We start from the raw sequence: 6,659 nt of genomic DNA on the forward strand, positions 1-6,659 counted from the left end.
TTCTTTCTTTTTTTTTTTTTTTTTGCTGTAGCACTTTGCAGGCAATGCAGGTCTGCGCAGTGTTCTTCAGGATAGAGTGTAGGCGTTGAGAGCCAATGTGACAATAAGTGTCTAAATTAGGAATTCCATCCATGAAAGGGGGCTTCATTTTATAATCGCCAACTCAAAAAGGGGTCGTATTTCTTTTCGTAATGAAATCCGGTACTTTTGCTTCCATCTATTTGACGGTGCAAGTCTGCATTGCTGTACTCAACAAGGATTAGAAAGAGTGAGGAAATGGCTCTGATTTCACTTTCAAGCCGGCTCAAGAAAGCCCCCTCAACGTAATGCTCTTTATTTTAATCATTCAGCCTTGGTGTACGGAGTCTCCTTTTATTCTAACTAATCACAAATGAATCACTGAACTGTCGCTGCCACCACCCCCAGCCCTCGCCAGCCCCCGCCTGCAGGGCCACTTCAAACAGCTGTATTTCTCCCTTTAAGAAAGAAAGACGAGGGTGCGGGTGTTGAAGGGACCGGCCCCCGAGGTTTCAAGGATGTGGCATTTATTTATTTATTTGCTTGTTTCCTGCTGAGAGGCAAAGCGGCGTTTAGTTTTGCTCTCCTCAAAACTGATTTTCTGGATGACACTTTTTAGTCGAACATAGACGGCGCCATCACTCCACTGATTTTTTTTCCCTCAATAGAAGACCCACGGCCTCCCCTTATCTTAACTTCTTTTTAACCTGAAATTTCCCCCCATCAAATTACCCTAATCACACACAACCGTCAGGTTTTCTAGGTCTCCCTGCCGATTCCTTCCGACCCAGCACATCTCTGGAAAACCAGACTTCCCTAACTTTTCAACTGCGGCGTTTAAGTAAATGCAGACAGTCGGGTTTGCTCGCAGCCTCTCCATCCGCCAGCAACAGCCTGGCCTTTGCAGATCTTCCCTCCGCAAACACCCGGCGGAAAGCTCCTCGGTGGCGCCCCCGGCAGAGGGAAGGTGACCCCTGGACCCCCGTCCTTACCTTCCACTCCGAAAGCTCAGGGAGGCTCTTGCTCTAAGACACCAGCACAGGCACGCGTCCCAGCAACAGTGACGGAGAGACTCCCCTTCGGTCCCAAGCACCGTTGCCCATTTTCCCCGGCTGAGCTTCAAAAATCAGGATTGATTTTTTTCTAACGCACTCATAAGAGAAGCAAAAGAATGGGGGGGGGCGGGGGGGAGGAAAGAATCAAAGAGTGGAGGGGTGGGAGAAAAAAGCCCTCAGGACCCCGGAGCCTAAGCCGTAGCCGAGTGAATCCAACCTCCAACCCAGGCGGGGGCGGGGGCAGCCCCCCGAAGACAGACACTAAGGAATCAAAAAAAAAAAAAAATGCAAGTGGCTTAAGAGCGAGGATTTGTTTTTCCAAATCTACCCCCCAGTAAACCGGTCAGCCAAGAAGCCGAGAAAGCGCTGAGACGAGAAGCGGCGGCGGCTGCTAAGGCAGATTTGTTGGGGGCGGTGGGTTTATTACGGGAGTGTTCGTGGTCGCCTCGGGAGGCTGGAGCTCATGCTTTCTCCTCTTTCCGCTCTCCTCCCGCCGCCTCCTCCTCCTCCTCCTCCCCCCTCCCCCCCACCGCAGGTACTGATGGACTGACGGCGACTAAGGAGAGGGGGAAAAAAATCCGCGGCTGGTGATGTCGGAAAGCTGTTTGAACGCCGGGCGAGGAGGGAGGCGCGGGAGGGAGCGAGATAGTAAAGCTCTGTCTCGGGTGTGCGCGCGGCGCGCGGCGCGCGGCGCTCGCTCTCCCCGGGCGCGCGAGGGAGGGGGCGCGCGGCCCCGAGGCGCGCGCCGGGCCCCGCGTGCTCGTGGGCGCGCGCGTGCAGCGCGGTGCGCCCGGCGGCCGCCCGCGGTCCGCGAGCGTAGCGCGGCCGCGGCGCCTCGCGGAGCTCCGCCTGGGCCCTGGCGGGGCGCGGAGGGAGCGGCGCGGGAGGGCGGCGGGAGGGGCTCCAGGCCAGGCCGCGGTGCGCCTGCACGTCACGGCTGCTCCGAGCCCAGCGCGTCCCGGGAGCGGCGCTTTCTGCGCCTGGGAGGTCTGTGCCTCCTCAGTTCCCAGTGCAGCTGCCGGCGGCGACCGGCCGTCAGAGAAACTCCCGGGGAGGCGAGGCCAGGGGGGGTGCGGAGGACGGGAAGGCGACTCCCGGGGCTGGGGAGTAAATGCCGCACTTGATCGTCTTTCTCTTTCTTTCAGCGCCGACCTGTCACAGCTCTCATTTCCGCACCGGGATTCGGAGGGATGGATTGCCCACCGCGGAGGGGGCAGGTCTCGGCCTCCGAACTGCTCGCGTTCCCGGGTGGAACAATCCTAGTTTTTCTCAGCGAGGCTGCAATTAACATCTTACTTGCTCTGGCTGATAGCGGCGACCGAGGTTGGGCGTCTGCGTTGCTTTCTGCATGGCAATGGGATCGTGGTTATGGGGTCTAAACTTTTGTTTTCCTAATGTTTCCGATTCTTTTTCGAGTTTCCCTAGTAACAGTTTGGGGACGCGGATGGGAAGGAAGGAGGGAAAGGAGGAGGAGACATGACCAGATTCTCGATTTAGCAGGGAAAGGGGGATACATTTCCACCACTCCCCACCTCGATATTCTTGCCTTCTGGACAGTTGGCTGACAGGTATTTGATGAACTAGATTACAGTACGTGCTGCAAAAGGTCATTCTCCTACCGATTATGCCTCTACTTGTAAACGCATTTGGTGGTTTGCAAAACAGGTGCTAAAATAGTGCGTTGAAGTGGTGGGAAGAGACCGCACTGGGTAGTTCATATAAAGTGTCGCGTCTTCCTATGGGCGAGTTGCTTGAGCGACAGGTGAAGTTGAATAAAACAAATTCCCACCATTTTCTCTCCGTACTTTTTCTGCATTTTTTTCTTCTTCTTGTTGTTCCTCGCCCCTGGGGCGATGGGATAGCCAAGAACATCGTTTAAAAAGAGGATTGTAGTGCAAACAGGGAGGTGCTCTACAGTGATCTATTCACAGGAGTTGTTTGAAATATTAAAATTGGCCCTTTATTGCTCAATACATATTAATAGGGTGACCCTCTTTAAGTCTTTTTCTTCTGGGACAGGTGTTCAGAATAACACTCTGTAAGGGAAACAGTTAAGCATTCCCCATTCAGCAGGCTTTAACCATGTTGCAGGAAAAATTCACTGCTGAGAGAGCCGCCTGGGTGGCGTTTTGGTTTTGTGTCGTTTTTGGTTCATTACAATATTTTTTATTCATTTAAGAGAATGCGAAAGGAAAATAAGGTTTATGTCCAGGGCATAATCCAAAACATTGTGTCTTCAGCAAACACTTTAAAAAAAAAACAAACAAAAAAAAAAAACAACATTCAGCAACAGAAAGAAGAAACACATTTCATTTATTTCAACTTCCACAGAGATTGTGATTATGATATTTGCAAGACATTTTGGTCAATTATGTTATTTTTGCCAGAAGCAAAAATAAAGAGACTAATGACATGCAAAAAAAAAATGGAGAAAAGGAGAATGGTTTGCATGATTTGTACATAAAAAAGAACGAGTGTGAGGTTTAGAAATACTTCTACTTTGCATCTAGGGGTTCCTCACATTATCTTTGAACACTGATTTAGATGTTTCTTTAAAAATCTTGTGTGTCTCATGACAGTGCCGTAAGAATAACAGCCAAAAGGGACAATTTAAAAAGCCTTAATCCTGCAGGGAAAGGAGCACTCACTCTCAGGGTCATTTATATTCAAGAGGAATGCAGGACTGGGTTAGGGAGAAAGCCACCCTTAATAAAGCACTTCACCCTTCACACTGTTTCCTATAACCTTCATAAATTGCAGGCTAGGGAGCCGGCCTGATGATGATCCGGCTGGGGTATATTTATAGCAGATGATTTGTGGTTGATAAATCTGCAGGGCAAGACGCGGGCTCCAGTACCCCCAGGCTGGTCTGACTTGCTCAGGGAGTCAGAATCAAGAATCACAAAAAGACCCTTACGTGGAGAATCTGGTCTCGGGCCCCTGGCGACAGCACGCTCCTGAGGCACACCGAGGGAGAATCACCCTGCCCCGTCTGCAGTGTTCCACGTGAAAGCACTGCTGGCACATTTACCCTCCCCCCCAAAAGGAACACAACAGTTGACATGCTGTCGGCTCTCTGTGTCCTTTCCTCCCTTTTGAGATTGATCTGTTTCATGCTTTCATGCGTTTTAAATTCACCGTTTCAAATTATTATCAGCTCTCCTTGGCCTCTTTCACAAGTCCATGTATGTGTCTGTACGTAAACATGTGCACACACATGTTTTACATACACACGTGTGATACATGTGTGCACGTATGCACACGTTATACGTAAGTGTACACACACATAAATATATGATACGTACATATGTGTTTCAGTTGTTACACATGTATTTGTTTGGGAGGATGATTTCCCTGCATTGTTGTATATTTCTCTTTGGTAATTTACTCTAACCCCTACACTGCCAGATTAATTGTATAAACTAATTTTCATTTAAGTGTCCTTTCCCAACTTTCAAAAGGACTACTGGGAAACCAGTGTTAACACATCAAAATATAGTATTGTATTTTAAATTGGCCCAGGTTTGTAAAGTTAAAATCTTTCAAATTTCTTTCTCCTATTATTGATGGTTTTATTAAGATTACTACAGAAAAATGAGATTTCTGTGTAATTTATCGCTTGCCTTTTCTTCTATTGCCTTTTTTTTCTTGCTAAGGCTGATCCTTCTGCCTTTGAAAATCACCTCATCTTCTAAAATCATTGCTAAAAATTCAGTATAACCTACACAATTTTCAGGCTCAAAAAATGTGTTTTGAATATGTTTACTCAATTTTAGAAAGTGTTTTCTCTCTCCTCACCCCTTTCTCTCATAGTCTTTCTGGTATTACTGTATTACCATGTTCTAAATTTTATAACTTTTCTTCAGTAAGGCTTTAAGAGGGACAAATAAGTTTGTAGAGTATTCCTTGTTAAATATGCTCTAATTTTTCAACACTTAATGTCTCCAATATACACCAAAAAGGACTTTTGGAAACTACCAACTCCTTTTAAACAATTAATGTAATGAAGTTATAGTAGTTGCCAAAAGTCTTTTTTGGTATAAAGTAGATAACTAATGAGAACCTACTTTATAGCACAGGGAACTCTTCTCAGTGCTCTGTGGTGACCTAAATGGGAAGGAAATCTAAAAAAGAGTGGATATATGTATATGTGTAACTGATTCACTTTGCTGTACAGCGGAAACTAACACAACATTGTAAAGCAACTATACTCCAATAAAAAATAAATTGAAAAAAGAATTAATGTAATAACTTCAGAGATATGAACCTTAACTACCTTATTATTTACTATAATCAACTAATGCTTATATATGTTCTGTTAATAAGATGATCAAAATATTACATGATTAAATTGTTATGAGTACTTCCCTTATGCTTAAAATAAGCATATTTACTATGAACCTAAACAACTTCTCTTTCTCTTCCTCCTCCTCCTTCTCCCCTTCTTCTTCCTTATTATCGTTAAATATTGAAGTTTCTTAGGAACTTAGCTGATCCTCTTCAGTCTCTAAAAACAAGTTGGCTGTTTTCACTTAGACATCCCAGAATAGAAAGTACATGACAAAAGTACTAAAAAGTAGGATAGAGTAAAGGACTATGTGACATGGTCGTTATCCTGGTTGGTTAGTCCAACTTGCCCCATGCCAGACACAGCCAGAGTTACTTCTAGTTGGAAAAGCCCAACTACATCATGTTTCTATTTTTGTCTTTGTGTCCCTCTACAGTGACGCATGTACGGAATTTAAACTGGTAAAAAGTTTTAGCCATCAATTCCCAAGAATTCATTTGAGTCTCAGGAAGTGCCATGGGTAGGTAACACATAATGTCACATTTGTGTGTTGTCAAAGCATCATGGGAAATGACTTTAAAAGCTCAGAATATATGTTTTCAGTTAAATATGAATTCACCCCAAAATCCTTCCCTTGTCAGCTATTTTGTTTGTCTACTTTTTTTGTATAAAGTTTTTATGCCACTATATTTTATCCCCAGAATTTCAAATGGATGAAAAATCAAGATTCTTCATTTTTATCCCTGAACCTGACACTGTTTTTATACCTGGTCATGGATGAAATGCTGTGGACTCTCTGGGCTTCAGCTTCTTCCCAGGAAAGAGTTTGAGGAAATAATTTCTTAAGGTTTTTCCTGATATCTTCTAACTAAAAGAAGGTATCTCACAAGAAGTGGCAGCAATGAGAGAAAAATGCAACAAAGTTATAGACTAGGAAGAATCACAGTTGTTCCATTCAAGCACTGGAAACTCCTCTATCATAATTTTTAAAACCTCCATAGTTTTACCAGCTTTGGCCTTTCTTCCTTGCTAATTCGTCACCTGCTAATGTAAAGACAGCCCTTTACCTTCTTATTCTTCCCTCACTGTGATCATTTCTTTCCTAAGATTGAGTTCCCACACTACCAGTAATGATGACAAGAACCAAAGCTGTGAGGACCAGCATGTCTGTTGACCTTCATCAGCACCAGAGATTGAGGTCTATTAATCACCCATTATTTCTGAACTCTTGTACCTTTCCAGCCTGGTTCCTTACCAATCCTGAACCACCCATCCTGTTTCTGCCAGATTTCTGCCAG

The 6,659-nt window shown here is 45.3% G+C and overlaps 1 protein-coding gene across 1 annotated transcript in view; it reads right to left on the bottom strand.

Moving 5' to 3' along the window:
- The window catches only part of ADGRB3 (adhesion G protein-coupled receptor B3), a 780,347-nt gene extending 778,776 nt beyond the window's left edge, over window positions 1-1,571 (bottom strand). The window contains exon 1 of the mRNA XM_036871882.1: window positions 1,011-1,571. The gene's annotated coding sequence lies outside the window, so the exon portion shown is untranslated. The remainder of the gene's footprint in view (window positions 1-1,010) is intronic.
- Between the last annotated feature and the right edge of the window lie 5,088 nt (window positions 1,572-6,659).

The sequence above is a fragment of the Balaenoptera musculus genome, chromosome 12, assembly GCF_009873245.2.
Source record: "Balaenoptera musculus isolate JJ_BM4_2016_0621 chromosome 12, mBalMus1.pri.v3, whole genome shotgun sequence".
Classification (NCBI taxonomy): Eukaryota; Metazoa; Chordata; class Mammalia; order Artiodactyla; family Balaenopteridae; genus Balaenoptera; species Balaenoptera musculus.